The sequence below is a fragment of the Dysidea avara genome, chromosome 6, assembly GCF_963678975.1.
Source record: "Dysidea avara chromosome 6, odDysAvar1.4, whole genome shotgun sequence".
NCBI classification, from domain to species: Eukaryota; Metazoa; Porifera; class Demospongiae; order Dictyoceratida; family Dysideidae; genus Dysidea; species Dysidea avara.
Genome location: NC_089277.1, coordinates 5,077,448 through 5,095,369, shown reverse-complemented (window position 1 = coordinate 5,095,369; position 17,922 = coordinate 5,077,448). Strand labels below are relative to the sequence as shown.

General features: G+C 38.3%; 1 protein-coding gene and 1 long non-coding RNA gene across 3 annotated transcripts in view; one reads left to right on the top strand and one right to left on the bottom strand.

Annotated features, from left to right (window-relative positions):
- Window positions 1-10,806, bottom strand: part of LOC136257624 (uncharacterized) — a 153,390-nt gene extending 142,584 nt beyond the window's left edge. For both annotated transcript variants that reach the window (XM_066050876.1, XM_066050877.1), the window contains exon 1: window positions 10,694-10,806. The gene's annotated coding sequence lies outside the window, so the exon portion shown is untranslated. The remainder of the gene's footprint in view (window positions 1-10,693) is intronic.
- Window positions 10,807-12,808: 2,002 nt separating this feature from the next.
- On the top strand, window positions 12,809-16,960 carry LOC136258664 (uncharacterized). The gene is made up of 3 exons (XR_010702915.1): window positions 12,809-12,867; window positions 12,922-13,020; window positions 16,695-16,960. It is a non-coding gene; the product is annotated as an uncharacterized lncRNA (long non-coding RNA).
- The last annotated feature ends 962 nt before the right edge of the window (window positions 16,961-17,922 follow it).

The following is a 17,922-nucleotide window of genomic DNA, read 5'->3' as shown; positions in this document are numbered from 1 at the left end:
CATCCTCATGTTGATACACTTACGTATGGCCTTAGCATCACCTTGTCATTGTTCTTACATAATCCACAATTGAAATTCACATGGTTCCATATACACTCGTGAAGCATTCCTGCAGTTTCCCACACTTGCAGGTGAGTCACCCAAGTGGAATATATTAGTTGTAACATGGGCACTTGTGATTTGTCTGAAATGTACTCACTCATACTCGAGTCTTTGGCCCTCATGCTCATACATATATATCAGGCAAATCACTTGTTAAGTTTTCCTAAAGAGTGACCAATGCAAAGTAGTAAGGATATTGTACATATAGTAGACAATATAAAAATAAACAAACCAATTTTTCACATCAGAAAGAGACCGAAAAATAAACATAGGTGACATAAAAGTCATGATCTGATCTATACTTTTAAGATATGTGTCACTTAATACTCTAATTTAATTTAGATCCTTTGATCTTTGGGAGATAATGAGGTTTCTAAGAGACCACTGGAGAGGTTCCCAAAAATGATTAGAGACTTGCTATATAACAGATAGGTATCTTACATATCAAGTCACCACCAAGTACACCTCACTAATGATCACACATGCACACCTGAGTGACATTGCAGATCTCACTAATGATCACTGATCTGCAATGCCCCCCCTCAGGGGACATAGCAGATCAGTGAGCTTTCTTTCATTTTGACCATCGGGTTGAAACCACACACATACATGTATTCTAGCAACACAGAAGCTAAAACAAAATTGGCAGAATGGTGGCATATGTACAACTTTGGCAAACAAGAAAAGAATCACAAGCCCAGAAGTTACATTACAGGATTCCATTAATCAGATGTTCGCTAGCAGTGGCAAACACCGCAGGAAATATTTACAACAGTTGAAACTGGACAAATCATGAAAACATCCATAAACGCTCCATACAGAACTGCATCCACAGCAAGTGTGTCCAACTCCAAAAAATTCTAGTTTTTACAAGTAAGGTTGCAATGCAATTCAATGACACATTAAAGTTTTTAATTGTAACTTAATTCAATGAAATACTGAATATTTATCAAGGTGCTTAAATAATAGTTAGACATCGAGAACCAGGGTTCTACGGGATTTAGAAAACTCAAAGGCCCTGGGCTGTAGCGTTCAAGCGTGCTACTAAGGGCCTGAGGGTTTTCTAAATCCTGTAGAACCCAGTGGTTCTTGACGTTTAAATTATTTAGACTACACCTCGCTATTGTACCTTGAGTTGACAACTGCTTGTAAACGAGAAATGTATCACTAATTACTAGAAACAAGCCCTCTACACCTCCTCAGCGTGGCTGTTGGTACCCATTTAAACGCCCATGCGTTGCCAATGTTACAGGCGTGTGCTATATGTTTGAAATACCTGACCACAACTCATTGTTGCTGTTGTTGTGCCTTGATAGCTCCTTGTAAACAAGAAATGCAGTGTTGATTAGTACAAACAAGCCCATTAAACCTCCCTCTATTTCAGCATGGCTGTTACTAGCCATTTAATTGCCCATGCATTGCCAATGTTACAGGTGCATAATTATCATGTTTCGTATCGCCTAAGAGCGTGGTCTCTATTGGACATGAGTGTAGCTCTACGGGATGTAGATCAGCCAATCAAATTTCTTGTTGTAGTCTAAACATGGATATTATATTGATAACTCCTGACCTAGTTTGTATGTAGCTATGTGACTTTGTATGCCTCAGCACAACAGATTGATTTCAGTGGAATCTATTGATTGTCTAATAGATTATTGATGATTTACTTGAGCTTTAGTGACAGCTAGCATACTTAATCCAACAACTGAATGTGTTACTGTATAATACTCTCAATAGCAGCTGGACGTATTATATTGAAATACGTCAAGCGATTAGCCAATAGAATTAGTATTACACTTGTTTGTCAAGGTCCCATGACAAAAATCTATAATACTAATTTGATTGGCTAAAATAGCGTGGTGTGTTTATATTAGAAGTAAATGTCCGATTTGACAACTATTGTTACCATAGTGATAGATGCCCCCAAGGTATGACACAATATGGTTGCCTAGCAATGGTTGATAGGTAACCGTTGCTAAGGTAAAAGTCATTTTGAGACTAAAGCAACGGTTGCTAAGTGTGATTGGACTTTTGCAGTGGTTATTTTTTAATTTCTGTTGCCTAGTAACAGTTGCTATGGTTGTCGGATTAATTTGCAACAGGACGGATGGCTGTGGTATTCGGGATTAATAGTTCTCGCATTGTAAACAGGAAGGAAATAGTGCTCGGCTTTGCCTCACACTATTTTACTCCTTCCTGTTTACAATGCTCGCACTATTAATCCCGAATACCACAGCCATCCATCCTATTACATATACGTATAGACAGAAATTTTTGAGGGAAGAAACTTTTCAATTTAGCATTACTACAATCGTGAAATGTGTGGAGTTACATATTCTATTACCTTAGCAAAACAATGTAAAAATGTTCACAAATTGTTTCTAGAATTCCATGAATTAAAAAATGCAAAAAATTATATTACACAGTTTCATGACAGTTTTGTCCCTCGAAAATTTTCAGCTATGCTGTAGTTAGTGGCATTGAGTTACTCTAATAGAGCAGTCAGGTGTGGCACTATACAATTTCTACTGATTGGTAGCAAATAGCATAATGACAAGTATGATGAACAAGGGGCATTAAAACTTCCATAATACCAAAAACATAGCTTCCTACTTCCAGTCTATACCAATGACTGAATTAGATGTTAAATGCCCACTAGCATATCTGCAGGTGTAGGCGATTTCCCTTGTTTCCCTATACTAGTTTGTTTACTTTTTTGTATCATTGTTATGACCGTTGGTGTAGCCGCTTCTTTAAAATAAATAAAAGAAAGGCACTAATTATTTAGTGTAAAAAAAATTTTTTTTACACAAACATTTAGGAATGTTTTTAATTTGGTAACATTTCAGAGATTATAAAGCTGACTGAATTATAAAGCAGACTGTTCAAGATTGTTAACCAGTAGTGGAATCTTTGATACTCAGGTGCCAGCTAAAGAATAATCATAAGAAAACGTTAGAGAGAACAGCTGAAAGATACTTCTTATGTGTATTTTGTTTTAAATTTAGATGGTACTCTGTTTAGTAGGGATCTTAAAGGTTTTCCTGCAAAAAAAAATCATCCAAAAACAGCCTCATTTTCCTTCATGGCAAACGCGTCTTCAAAAATGTTTCCAACAAGTTTCAATGAAATTTTTTATTTAAAATTTCTATGTACTGACTAACTGGCTGATGCCGTGAGCCAAGCATAACTACTATTTGATGTTGCTTAGGCTCAAGACATACCTTTCTGCCTACACACCTTTGTGTCCCATTTCTTTCTCTACCATGCACATGTAAGTGTTGATTCACAGTTATTCACATTATGGTGATAGGTGATTCATATTTGATGCACACTTAGAAATTGTAATAAGGCTATATAGGTATACTCTACTGGCATTTACCTGTTGTTGAGTTGTGTGATTGTTTATCTATCATTTCTGAACCCTATGGGTGGATCATATCTGAGGAGTTGAGGGGCAGCTGTGTTTGCTGTTTTGTTCCCTGCTGGATTGTTATTTTACAGTTGTATCCCACTATCATTCTTGTCTGGTAGCTGTTGTTATTGCTGAATCCATACAGGCTTGTCTTACCTTGCAGCTGTGTGTCCCTCGATTATTTGGTTTCTGATCAATAATATTTTTTTGTGAAGAAAGTAATGATCTCTATTATACAGTACTAAATACCATACAGTATGATAAGTGGTTTGTAGGCAGATCAAAGGCTGCTGCCAGTGTTACAAATCAGTTGTATAATACCAGTAAGCAAGTGGTTGTAATATGGATAAGCACCACATGCAGTCTGGCCACTAAGTACTTCAAAGGAACCATATTATATCATACCACCACCACAAATAAACCATAAATCTGCTGAATATTGGAATACTTATGATCTGGATGGGAAGCAGTAGTTCATGCCTCCTTCTGTGTTGCAAATCTTTGATCCATGCACACCTCATACCTCACAAAACAGTAGTAACACTGTACTAACACAACCATTTAGTTTTTATAAACCAGTATGTTTGTGTGTGTTACAAATTAGAATACAAGTTTCATGGTATGTTATAACAATTACTAATTGATAATCCAAATAATTATCGGGATAATTAATATAATTATATTGTACACCACTAGTGTAGTGCAATGCTGCAGAGACACTAGAAATCCAGGTTATCTGATGTTGTGACCAAATATAGGCATTTGGTTGCTTTAACAAAATGTTCTTTTTGGCATGTGAAGTGCATGAATGAGAGTTCCTGGAGTGTTATGACTGATCCTGAGCCTGTCACCTATTATCATGCCTCAACTAAAAATCCAAAATTCTACCTGCATGGCTGAATAAAAAGAAGCATGAAATTACAGAGATCTATGACTTCCCTTGACCATCTAGATGGTATCTCTCTTGATTCACAGAAAACTAAACTATTCGTGACCAAAAAATTTGCCTGAATCTTTTACATGGTCAGTGAACTTGGCAAATTTTCTGCAAAGTTGTCACAACTGTTAAGAGCACTGTTCAGTACTAAACCACCTAATTACTGATGATAATCCAACCATTGCTGATTACATAATATTACAAGTATAAGGAATTGATTAGGGATCATAGAAATAATAGTAGGTGGCTGCCTACACCTGCAGATATACTTGTGGACATTTAATTCCTATTTCCAGTCTATACCGATTACTGAATTAGATGTTGAATGTCCACTAGTACGTATATCTGTAGGTATAGGCAACCTCCCTTGTTTCCCTACACTTGTTTGTTTACTTTTTTTGTAACCTTGTTATGACTGTTGAACTTGGTACATACTGCATCAAAAAATAAGAATACTGCCAGAGGTAATGCTTCATCTGAACACATGCCTCAACTATCAATTCCTGACTCAAAAGTGAAGTAGCCATTAACCTTTTTTTTAGCTATGTATGTTCATCCCATTACACAGCACTACAAATGAAAATCAGCTACAATCCATTCAGTCACCACAAAAAAATATGGATTATCTGTGTACCACATTACCGACTCAAAAGTGCAGTGCTTCACTTTTAGCTATGTTCAGCCCATTACACAGCATTACATATGAAAAACAGTACAAGAAGCACTTCTGCAATCAATCCAGTTACCATGGAAAATATGGACGATTCTATTTACAAAAATAGGAAAGTCACTGCACTACTGCGAATTGACACCTTGGGCTAGAAATGGGACACAAAGGAGAAGAAAGGTAAGCCCATGATGCGTGTATCGCACGTACTGTGGTATGCCAAGAGGAACCTGTTGGGCTGAAGTAACGTCGATGGCCTCAGCCATTATCAAGTTATGCTTGTCTGAAGGCATAAGTAAGTCAGGCAGTCACCAGAAAAATCCACTGAATAATTTAAATATGATACTGAATAATTTAAATATAATTGTAGAAGTGCTGCACTTTTGGGCATAGTTATACCTACCAAAATACTGCCAAGGCACCATGAGGCTGATTTCTGGTCAATCTTTTGTTTTAAAGAAAGCACAAACCTCCATGATCTAATATACCATACATACCATACTGTATTGCAGGCTAATATGGTCAGACAGTTTGTCAAGTACAGAAGCCATTCATTGCACTTGTGTTGATTCTATACCAAATAATTTCCCTTTGACCATATAAGGAAACTGGCATCAAAAAGCTGTTAATGGATACATATATTAGGCACTCATCTATCACATTCCAGTTGTTCATATATGGTTTTTAGGTGGACGGATAGGTATAAACAGTGGACTGAGGGACCATGGATTTAAGGACCAAGGGACCCAAGGACCATGTGTTTTGTGGAACCTTTTTTGAGAATTTTACATACTTAACAATGTTTATACATTCTATCTTTGTACTAGATACCTTTACAAGTCACAGTGGCTAGTCTCAAATAGCCTAGATCACTCTTTCTTTGTCCTGTCATCATAACGGTTCCTTGCACAATGCCTAGAAATTATAAGTGCCTTGTAGGCCACATGTCTTCAATAACTGTAGTATTAACTGTTTCCATCAGGTCATTGCCTTCACCACATGACGTCTGTTATCAAGCTGCATGTAGTAATTGCTTCACTGAAGTCATTTTCATGTGAAATGAACTTATTTAACTGGGGATAAAATAGGCTAGCGTGTTTTTGTGCAGCACGAGTAGCTTACCGCGGCCAATTTTCAGAGGTGCTTGTTATTTCTAATTGAATTAAACACAGTGTGAACAATTGTAACAAACAGAAAGTGGGTTGGCCAAGTGAGATTAGCCACTGTGACTAGCAGAGGTGTCTAGTAAAAGTACAGAATATGTATAAACATTGCAAAGTACGTAAATTTCCATGAAAAGTTGGGTCTCTGGAGGTCCACTGGGACCCTGGGTCCTTGTGGGATCTCCAGTTCCCAGGTCCACTGTTTATACCTACCCCCAAATGACAGATGAAAAAAATTGAAGAAACTATATTGTATTGTATGCCTTGTGCTTGAATACATTCTTGCTAAATTAACAATGGGATTTTATATACTAGTTAAAGCACCATGGTATGGAAAATATGGCACGAGAGTATAGCCAAGAGACAAATATAGCACGAGGCAAGGCCGAGTGCTATATTTGGCTCAAGACCGCACCTGAGTCAGTACTCCATTATAAGTTTTCAAACTATTATTAGCCTGCTCACAGCCATAGTAAATGACTGCATAAAAGCATGCTTAAGTTTGTACCTTCATCTTTCGGTACTTACTTGATAGTACACTAACATGTGAAGTGACACCCTTACAAAAATCATTTTACTAAGCCTGTAAAATATGCAGAAAATAATAATAATAAAAACAGAAAATAACAGAATCGACAGTAGACAGACAAGTGCAGGACCTGACCATAGATGGGTTGATGGTGATACGCCTAGAAGTGCTTTATTTTGCTGGTCAGATTGAGTCGGGTGGGCCACTCATGGTTTCTGAGTATAGTTGGTATGCAGCATGCATAACATGCTCTTACTATAAGGGTTCTGAGGGCATGTCCCTTCCCCCCAGAAAATGGAAGCATATTAAATATTTTAGTCTTGTTTTGATAGCAATAGCTAGCTATAATCTACTCATTAATAGCTGTAAGCATTCCTCGTAGTATTCAAACTAACACCTCATTCACACTGTCCCGGGTTACTTTCAATACAGGCCAACCAGGTTATCAAACTTGAGTCAGCCTTTCTGTTCAACAAGCGGGTTAGAGATTGCGTGCGACAAACAATATTGAGCTATAACAAGCACACAATAATTAATTTATGTAGGTGCTTAATAAAAATACACTGGAATTGTAGCGAGGATACTGAAAGTGAAAGTGGCCAATGGTGAATGCAGTGTGGTATCTACACTCAAACACCTGCTAGAGCAGACATCCCAAGATACAATGTTTTACTTTACAGAAAACAAATGTTGATTAAATGTTGCAGTGAAGTGTATTAAACATAAAGAGAAGACCTTCATTCACGTGACCACAATTTCTTACTTGATATATACATGCGTCGTACACATAGAGTAGGTGTAGAGGAGTATAGCAGTCATTAGCAGGATAGGGAGTGAAAGAGATAAAGCTGTAGCTAGTGATAACACGTTTGACAACACCATTATATAAATGCAGGTATGAACTGAGCTGCAGGAGCCTATCAATAGGGCCCTGTGTGTCTGCATGGGTGTTGATCAGTTTGTGGTTAGTTGGATATGTACAATGCATGGGAGCATGACATGCTCTTACTAATAGACTTTTCGGAATGAAAGTGCAAGTAGGCTGCTAGTACAGTATCTCAGTGCTTTAAGTGCAGACTAGTGTTTTATATTGTACAGTATTATACTTAGCTACATATCATACAGTATGATAGCACTGTACAGTAGGGACCACAAAGGTTTGGGCGTGGCGTATGAAAAAACATCACCCAAAAACCAACCTCACTTTTCCCTGATGACGATGAGGAGGCAGTATTGGTTAGATAAAACTAAGCCCAAACAAGCCTTCAGATTGAGCCGAGTCACTTCCAAAAAGTTGTTATGGAATTTAAAAAACAGAATTTTCTAGTGACTAACTGACTCAGTTAGTGTTGGACTAATATGAGATTTTTCCGATATTCTGGAAGCCGATATTGGATACTATTTTCAAGCCAATAAATGTAGCCAATCCGATATAACACAGCATGTCTATTTTGTAGCAATTTTTACAAAGAAATTGATTGTAAAGGACCAATTTAGCTTGTTTATAGTGGCAGTCGGGGAGTAGCCAGTGCCCACATAAAAACCCAATATGGTGTACCCAATATTTAAGTATTTCAAAAAGATTTCTGTATTTAAAATATATTTGTAAATACAATATAATTTAAATTTTTATTTTTATTGTGATGTTTTTACCTCGAGTTTTTGCTAATAAGACACCTCGAAGGGATCAGAGGAAATTGAGGAGACACAGGTGTACTTTGCACTATTGATTTGAACCGTTGTATAGAGTAATTGAGCTCATAAACAGACGGAAACGAGAATAACCTATTTTGTATGCGGTTCTGGATTTGGGATTTCTAAATATTTAATGGATTTCTAATTGGATTTCTCAGTGTACGAGAGTCCCAAGGTTGGCTGCTCCTTGGTGGCAGTATTGCTACAACAACAGCTGACAGTACACTGAAGCAGTAATAACAATGTTGTAATATAGGAAAATGAAACCCAATGCATTTGTAAACATCATTTGGTGCACATGAGCATGTATTTCTAAATACATAAATATATCTGTATCTGCTGTTTTTTTCATCATGGTGCTGATCCAATACCAATATACAAAGAACACAGCCGATACATGGTTTTTCTGATAACCAATCCGATTATCGGTGCAACTCTAGACTCAGTAACTGACTGACTGATGGTTTCTTGTTGTAACTTTCTATGCAATGTCAAATCCCGTGTTACAACTGGGGCCAACAGAGGGGATTTGGCACTATAGGTTTGCCCTACTGTGGGGCATTTGACATTTGGCTGTGTCAACTCCCCACTATATCCCCATGTATGCCCAAGGGGATTGGAGGATAGTCAACGCTTACGCAAAAAGCCAACATGGTGTACGAGAGTTTCAATAGTTAGGTATTTTTAAAATGTTAATATTTCTGTATTCAAAAATATTTTATAATACTGATTTCGATTTTACCATGATGCTCAAGTTTTACTTGTACAGGAAACACCTAAGAGAGTAACTAAGAGGGGATCGGAGTAACTTCAGAAGAGGCACAGGCGTACTTTGCACTGTTGATTAGAATTATTGTATAGAGTGGCTGCCGTAATTGAACTCATAAACAGAGAATAACCTATGTTTTGTATGTGTTTCGGGATTTGGGATTTCTAAATAATAATTTAGATGTCTCAGATAGTGTATGCGAGTCCCAAGACGTTAACTACCCTTCAGGGGGGCAATACATTGATAGGTCCATTTAAAACTAATGTTTCTGTCAATTGAACAATGATATGTGAAACGGAAGCGCATATATTATGTTACATGGGGTACATGCCCTCCTATTACACATGCGTTTATATGGTTTCTCAGAGGAGGGTGGACATGCGCACGTGAGCGCATACATTTGTATTAAAAGTATAACTAAGCCTTCAGCGAAGTTTAAATAAGTACCATTTGAAAGTGTGTTGGCAATGATATGTGAATCGGAAGCGCATATATTATGTTACATGGGGTACACGCCTTCCTATTACACATGCGTTTTATATGGTTTCTCAGAGGAGGGTGGACATGCGCACGTGAACACATACATTTGTATTAAAAGTATAACTAAGCCTTCAGCGAAGTTTAAATAAGTACCATTTGAAAGTGTGCTGGATGTTTAGTATATTTCGCCGGTCTGCCCCACTCTTCCCGGCACGTAAATCGCTCTTTGAATTTATAGAGGATCATGTGTGCAGTAAGTTTGTCGGTGGAATCGATGCGTTGCACTCTAGAAACACCTTAGAAGCTTGTATTCGAGCCCAAAAATCGTCGAAGAAAGGTATTATGTGCCTCCTATGCTCGCTCCCATGGAATTAAAGAAAGGAAAGCGGACGCTGCTAATGTGTCCTCATGGAGAATCAAGCAGGAAATAAGACACCTTCGTACTCATTTTCTTCCGTTTGTCACAAGAAGCACAAGATAAATTAGTGTGATTGTTGCTAAACAGTTTTAATCACTTCATTTTAGTCTTGGTATTAGAAGTATTCAATTAACGGTAATAGTTTTCAGTAGCGCTTATATCGTGTCCACCCTCTTCTGATGGTTTCTCGTGCTGTTAATCATTCTGTACACTAACGAAGAAAATGAGTACCAGTTTAATTCTGAAAAGTTGAAGGGCCATGTGGTACCCGCCCCCTCTTCAGAGCCGGGCTCTTATTAAATCATCATAATTATTATTATAGTCATAGCCGTAGATATTCAAAAACGACGAAAGCTGAACTCCCTCTATAGGCTGATTAAAAACGCCTTATTGATTACAACATACATACAGGGGCCTATAATCAAGTCTGCAAGCCTTACTGGGCAAGCTACGAATCAATTGAAGCTACACACTTTATATTAATCAGTTACTAGCGTACACGTCACATTAATGAATACCTCGATCCTGGGTGAAGGACAATGCTGGTTTAGGCTTATCTTGACCTTCGTCTGTTCTCAGACTTTCCGGCGTCTGTTCCGATTGCTAGTCTCGCGATCGTATGGCCTCGATCCTCCCGGTTCACAATTTAATTAGCGCAAATAAGCTCCGTGTTTTATTTTTATTTATTCAGACCAAGAGGTTGAATGCCTGGAAACACACATAAAGCAACAGAAAGTAAAACAACTGGCCGAATAAAACGGAAATGATATTGACTCTTTTTCAGCGGAACTGCAAACATTGTATAGAACTCAATAACTGTAATCTTTGTAACTACGTAGCTAAATTCATTTTATGATTGCTTTTCTTTTCCTGAGCATATCAGCTGTGCTGTCTGCTCAGTAACAATAATAATAATAATAATAATAAATAATAACTTGGAGTCAACTCTGTAAACATTATGAAACATCCTCACTACCTCCGACTCAGTATATAGGTGGTGACTTAGCTACTCCACTGATATATCTAGCAGACTGTATAAACTTTAAAGGGCATACTAGCTATGTAGTTTATAGATACAGTTAAGGTTATTGCATGTATAGGTGGGTAGGTGGGAAGCAGCATTTGAAGTTCATGCATGTGCAGTTGTCTTTGTAAACATGTTTCCACTGTGCATATCGTGCTTCCCAACTCTTGTGAGCCTCTGTGAAGGGCTGGGTGTAGTGAAAGAGCCGGCCTTCCACCTACTCTCCCCCAGGATATCATTCTAACAAAAAGAGTACATAAGCTTGAATTGGGGATTTACACCAGAGCAGCTAAGAAGGTGGAGCTCTCTCTGCTTCAGTCCAGGGGCGGATCCAGGGGGGGTTCAAAGGGTTCCATGGAATCCCCCTTTGAAAGAGCCTCTCTTACTTGAGATACTCTAATAGAGCAGTTACAGTATCTTAAGGGGGTAGCCGGTGTGGCAGGCTATGTGTGGAGTTAATGTAGTTGGTGAGGGTATCTATCATGTATGGTGACTGAGGGGCAGCTATTAATTGTCAGCAGGTGATGGACTTTTTTTTTTTTTTTGGTCTCCGACTTACAGCTAGGCTGAATCAGTTGCAATCCTCCAGATTCCAGAGTGGAACCTCCCTTTTAAAAAGTCTAGATCCGCCCCTGCAGTCACACTCAGTCCAAACCTACAGGAAATTGCAAGGTAGTTTTGGAGGCCTAGGGTGAGCTAATGTGGGACTACTCAGGCTGGGATTTGATAATAATGTCTAGGGTGTCATGGAGCAGGACTAGAGTCAAGTGGGCAAGTGCATAATATTGTAGGCAATTGTTTACCTATTACTCGTAGTTACTAAAGATCACAATGCTATGCCTATCAGAGATACACATTTGGCACTATAGTCCAATATAGAAATGAATTGCTAATGGTATAATAATCTTAGTTACTAATGGGTCATTCCATGTCAAATCAACCAGGAATTTAGGGTCACTTCTCGAATTTTGACAAAATTTGGTGTGTGTATATAGTACTTGTGGTGCTTATCACTCATACAAATTTTAAGCTCCATACACTCCATAGTTTCTGATTATGACCACAAATATTTTGAATATTTCATGAAAAATTGGTCCATCTCTCAGTAGTTACAAAGTCGACTGTAACTTCGCACTATGGAAATATTTTTAAACACAAATGTCACTGATGGAAGACTGTTGATTGACCTTTCCAGTGATCCCTAAATTATGGGATATATACTTAATTATGATACAAAAGTACTGTATTGAAACATTTAATCCTTTATATTTTGAAAAATGCTGCTTCAAATTCTTCGAATTTTCTTGTGAATAATGAATGGGTCATGGTCTACGTTTGATAACATTTTTGTGGTGAGAACACAATGGGCTCAAGAGATATAATGAATTATGTTGTGGTATGCAGTGGCCTGAATATTATTGCTGTATGGGAGTGTACACCTCCAATAATCACTCGCAACAAGGCCATGCCAAGTTTGTCTTACAGAGTGAAGGTATCTAGGTACAGTGCAACCTGTATTAGTGACCACCTGTATTGACAGACCATCTATGTGCTGCAGTTCGGGTTACGGTATAGTCACGGGCAATCATTCAAAATTTTGAATGCCTATCGATACTTTTTGAGAAGCCCATAAAACCAGTCTAGCAGCGTGAAAAGTTTTAAATGAAGGTGAAACTATTCATATTTAATGTTTTTATGTAGTTACAGTGTAGTTTGAGGCAGGTGGAACACTACAATTTGTTGTAGTAACACGAATGCCTATCGATACTTTTTGAGAAGCCCATAAAACCAGTCTAGCAGCGTGAAAAGTTTTAAATGAAGGTGAAACTATTCATTTAATGTTTTTATGTAGCTACAGTGTAGTTTGAGGCAGGTGGAACACTACAATTTGTTGTAGTAACACAACATCGCTCAGCTCCAGCTGTCACTACCATGTTTTTCCGCCGCCAAATACAGCAAAAGCTGTAGGCTCTATTGGCTTTTCTGGGGCATAGTGATACTGTATATTAAATTTGTTAGGTCCTGTGGAAGCGTTTTTGGCGTGTTTTTCCAGTGACTCGGATACAAGCCTTCAAAGAGCTTGTTTCACCCGAAAAAACTACTAAAGTTCAATTAGACCTATGATTAGACAATGGCATGCAGTGTTTCGTTTGATGTGTGGAGGTCTCTTATTTGCAAAGAAACCTGGTATCAGGTGTCTTACTGGTAAGACACCCGACAGTTGTTTACAACCACAATGTGGCCTAAAGTAATGCAATTAGCCTTTTGTGGACAATTAGTATTTCGCACATCAGTAGAGTAAATTATCTATTCTCGGACACCATGTATACTCGGACACTCGTTCTCGTAAACTGCTGGACGGAATCCTACGAAAATTGGAGTGGAGATACCTTGCATGTAGCCCAACTATACCTCCAATTTTGAGCCAAAACTCTTGTTTGATTGTTGTGCTAGACCACATCAAAGTCGTTGCTCAAAATCATATATTCTCGGACAAAATTCAAGTATTGTCGGACACCGGTCAGTAATCCTACATCAAATACTTTAAAGATTCACCACCAACACCATCTGTTAGGGATGTTTATTAGCTATCAGCAGAGCTATAGTTTATTTCTTTCTATCTCATTTGCAGGAAGCTGTGATCGGAAATATGCGAGCATGTCACCACCTCTATTCTCGGACACGAGCTATCAGCTGGTTCTCATACACGGTTATATCAAATCGTACAAAAATTATTGTGGACATACTTTATACATAGCCTATCTCAACCTCCAAGTTTGAGCTAAAAAGCTTTTATAGTTAGCTAACTAGAGCGGATTAAAGTTTCCACGAGAAAATTAGTATTCTCATTTTTCTCGGATAATAGCCAATGCTTCCTACCCCAAATAATTTAGCCACTTCCTACCACCACCATCTGATAGAACTGTTCATTGGCTATCAGCAGAGCCATAGTTTATTTCTTTCCATCACCGTAATGGATAGTTATGATCGGAAATATGTGAGTATGTAATTACATCTATTCTGGGCACATTGTTTCTGTGCTGTCTGATTAAACCTTGGCTCAAGCTATTTCTGGTGATGCAAAAAGGTAGTTCACTGGCATTACATGCTATTTAAAGTAGTTCAAGTCAATAAAAAGTTTAAAAAATTCACCAGAAATAGCTTGAGCCAAGATTCAATCAGACAGCACAGAAACGATGTGTCCGAGAATAGATGTAATTACATACTCACATATTTCCAATCATAACTATCCATTACGGTGATGGAAAGAAATAAACTATGGCTCTGCTGATAGCCAATGAACAGCTCTATCAGATGGTGGTGGTAGAAAGTGGCTAAATTATTTGGGGTAGGAAGCATCGGTTATTATCCGAGAAAAATGAAAATACTAATTTTCTCGTGGAAACTTTAATCCGCTCTAGTTAGGTAACCATAAAAGCTTTTTAGCTCAAACTTGGAGGTTGAGATAGGCTATGTATGAAGTATGTCCACAATAATTTTTGTACGATTTGATATAACCGTGTACGAGAACCAGCTGATAGCTCGTGTCCGAGAATAGAGGTGGTGACATGCTCGCATATTTCCGATCACAGCTTCCTGCAAATGAGATAGAAAGAAATAAACTATAGCTCTGCTGATAGCTAATAAACATCCCTACAGATGGTGTTGGTGGTAAATCTTTAAAGTATTTGATGTAGGATTACTGACCGGTGTCCGACAATACTTGAATTTTGTCCGAGAATATATGATTTTGAGCAACGACTTTGATGTGGTCTAGCACAACAATCAAACAAGAGTTTTGGTTCAAAATTGGAGGTATAGTTGGGCTATATACAAGGTATTTCCAAAACAATTTTCGTAGGATTCCGTCCAGCAGTTTACGAGAACGAGTGTCCGAGTATACATGGTGTCCGAGTATAGATAATTTACTCTAAACACCAAGCGATTGCGAGCAGATTATTACAAAGAAATTACACTCAGGTACGCTGTTATCGTGGGTAGCTCAACGGATTTATAGACCATCGTGGTACAAGCCATTAATTCAGTTTGTGGCCTTCGCCATATTAAAGCACGCTCTGTAGACCAAGCAAGACAGCCATGTTGGCACTGGCTATTCCCATTTGCTGCCATTCACACGTATCTATAATGCCTCAAACATACTTTTTATCGACTTTACAAATCTTCAGTTATTCGCGCTTCATGGCTTGCGCACGAGCTTGTGCGACCTCACATCCTTCGCTCGCTGAAATACCCTAGGTGTTTACAATGGGAACTCTCTATACTAACTCACTGCCTCTACGCCATTGTCTAAAACACTTAGACACTCACAATAGGCGTCTTCGAGGATTTAAAAACCATCGGTGACGTCAATAATAATTATTGAAGCCACCTCAGGTTTTTAAATCCTCGAAGACATCTATTGCGAGTGTCTAACTATTACTAAAACGTCTATACTACCAGTAACTTAAAAAATCGCTTCCACAGGACCTAGATATTTTAGTTGTTTAGTCACTTGTGTTGAAATTATAAGGATTCAGTAATCTGTTAGTCTGGTTTTTGGCGGCGCGTTTTTATAAAACATCGTTCTATTGTAGACCACACACCCAAGAACAGTCGTTGTTCTGTAGTGAAAACAAACAAGCACAATTAGTTGTATTGCTAACATAACACAGTTGTTGAAATTATTTATCCCTGCTTGGTTTAAAGCAGGTTTTGTAATTTGTTCCGCCCACGCATTCCGTAACCTTAATTGGATATTAATGTACATACTGTATAACACCAAAGCATCAACTTTTTCTAGCAAATCCAAAAATGGTCCTTATTAGACAGGTGGATTTTAAATGAGATCACCATGCATCCACAAACACGTGAATGTTGTACCATCTCTTCAGAAATACTTTAATAGTGCGTTTACACTAGTGATACGGTACAGTACAGCACGGCACGGTATGCTTAATTTTGCTAGTGTAAATGGGTATCGATCCGAGCCAAACTGTTATGTGCCAGGCTGGCCTGGCCCTGCTACTTCAACCGTGCTGGCTCGGTACGGCATGGCACGGTAGACAAATTGAAACAAACCTTGCTATATCCTTGGCTGCTGTACGTAAATACGATGGCTTCTACCATGGCCAAATGTGAAACAAAGTCCAGTTACCACGTTCGACTTGAAATGAGCTGTCCATCGAGCAGTAGCCACTGATATTGTCCCTCAAACGGATTGCTGGTAACTTGTACGACAGCAACAGCTTGAAACAAGCTTGAAAACGCGAGGACATCTCATAGGATGATACTTTAGCCATCACGTGCTTATGTATAAACTTGCCCAGCACGGTTATTTCCTTACCAATGTAAACGCGCACTTAAAACGTAGAGTACCGTATCGTGCTGTACCGTACCGAGCTGGAGCTACTAGTGTAAACGCACTATCCTGCCATAGTGCACTTACATACATAGCCCCACTCCACACTATTCAAGTTACATACATGTCTATATAGGTACAACAGACCTCCTCAAAAAGGATACCCAGACACCTTGATATCCAAGATATGTTTTCTTGATCTCACTTTATAATTGTAGGTACGTTTGGACCCAAGACAAGTATGTGGTTTCTCACTTTATCAATGGCTCAGTGAATAGAAGAGTTACACTGTATACAGTAGATGCATTACTTGTACCAAGAGTTTTTTATATTATGAACACTTGCTTGTACCTCAATGTGTGATTTATAGTACTGTAAGTAATAAATGGTTTAGCAAAGTATTTTGCTGCATTCATGCTTTGAAGATCAGTACAGGCAAATGCACACGAAAATGTAATCAACATGTTTACATCCTGCGTGAGTATGTGCATGAATTTATGATTAATATCTTCAAAGTGGTCATGAGTGTAAAGTAATTTAGTAATTTATTTCACACATTGAGGTGCATGTAATGCTTGTATATGGTAAAACCCCTACAGTGCTCATATTACAGAAACCATCTTGGTCCAAATGTATGTGCACCATTAGCAGGAGTGGATCCAGGGTTTGGCAAGAGGGGTTCATCATGACCAGCATAGTAGGTAGCTATAAAGCAGAAGCACAGAATCTTGGAAGCTACAGGTATCTTATGACTGAAAATTTTGATGTAGGGTAGTTTTAAGCACAAATATCCAATAAATCATGCTTTCTAAGTAATCTTCATTGATAAAGAGTTATAGGGATCATGCAGTCATGATTTCAGTTACAAATCCAAAGTAAGTTGTCGTATATAGAATGATATGCAAACAACCAAATGTATTTAAATTCCTAGCAGGCTATATAGCTAAGCCTACATATAATTATGTCCATGGGTTGGTGCTACAGATGCAAGTTGCAATTACCGTGGAAGTTAGAGTAATTGACTGACTGCTCTTTTGGAGTATCTCAATCTTTTGTGATTTTTTGGAGAGGAAGAGGGACATGTGCCCCCTGTGCCCCCCTGGATCCGCCACTGACTACAGTGGGAATACAAACAGGCATCCTGCTTATCAAGGTGTCCAGGTATCCCTTTGAGGAGATTTGTTGTGTGTACCTATGCAACCACATACACAACTTAAATAGGGCTAAGTCCAGTACAGTGGGATTCAACTTAATAAAGAAGGTATTTCTGAAGAGATAGTACAACATTCACATGATATGTTTATGGACACATGGTTGTCAGGTCAGATCTGTCAACTTGTCTATTTTTGGATTTGCTAGAAAGA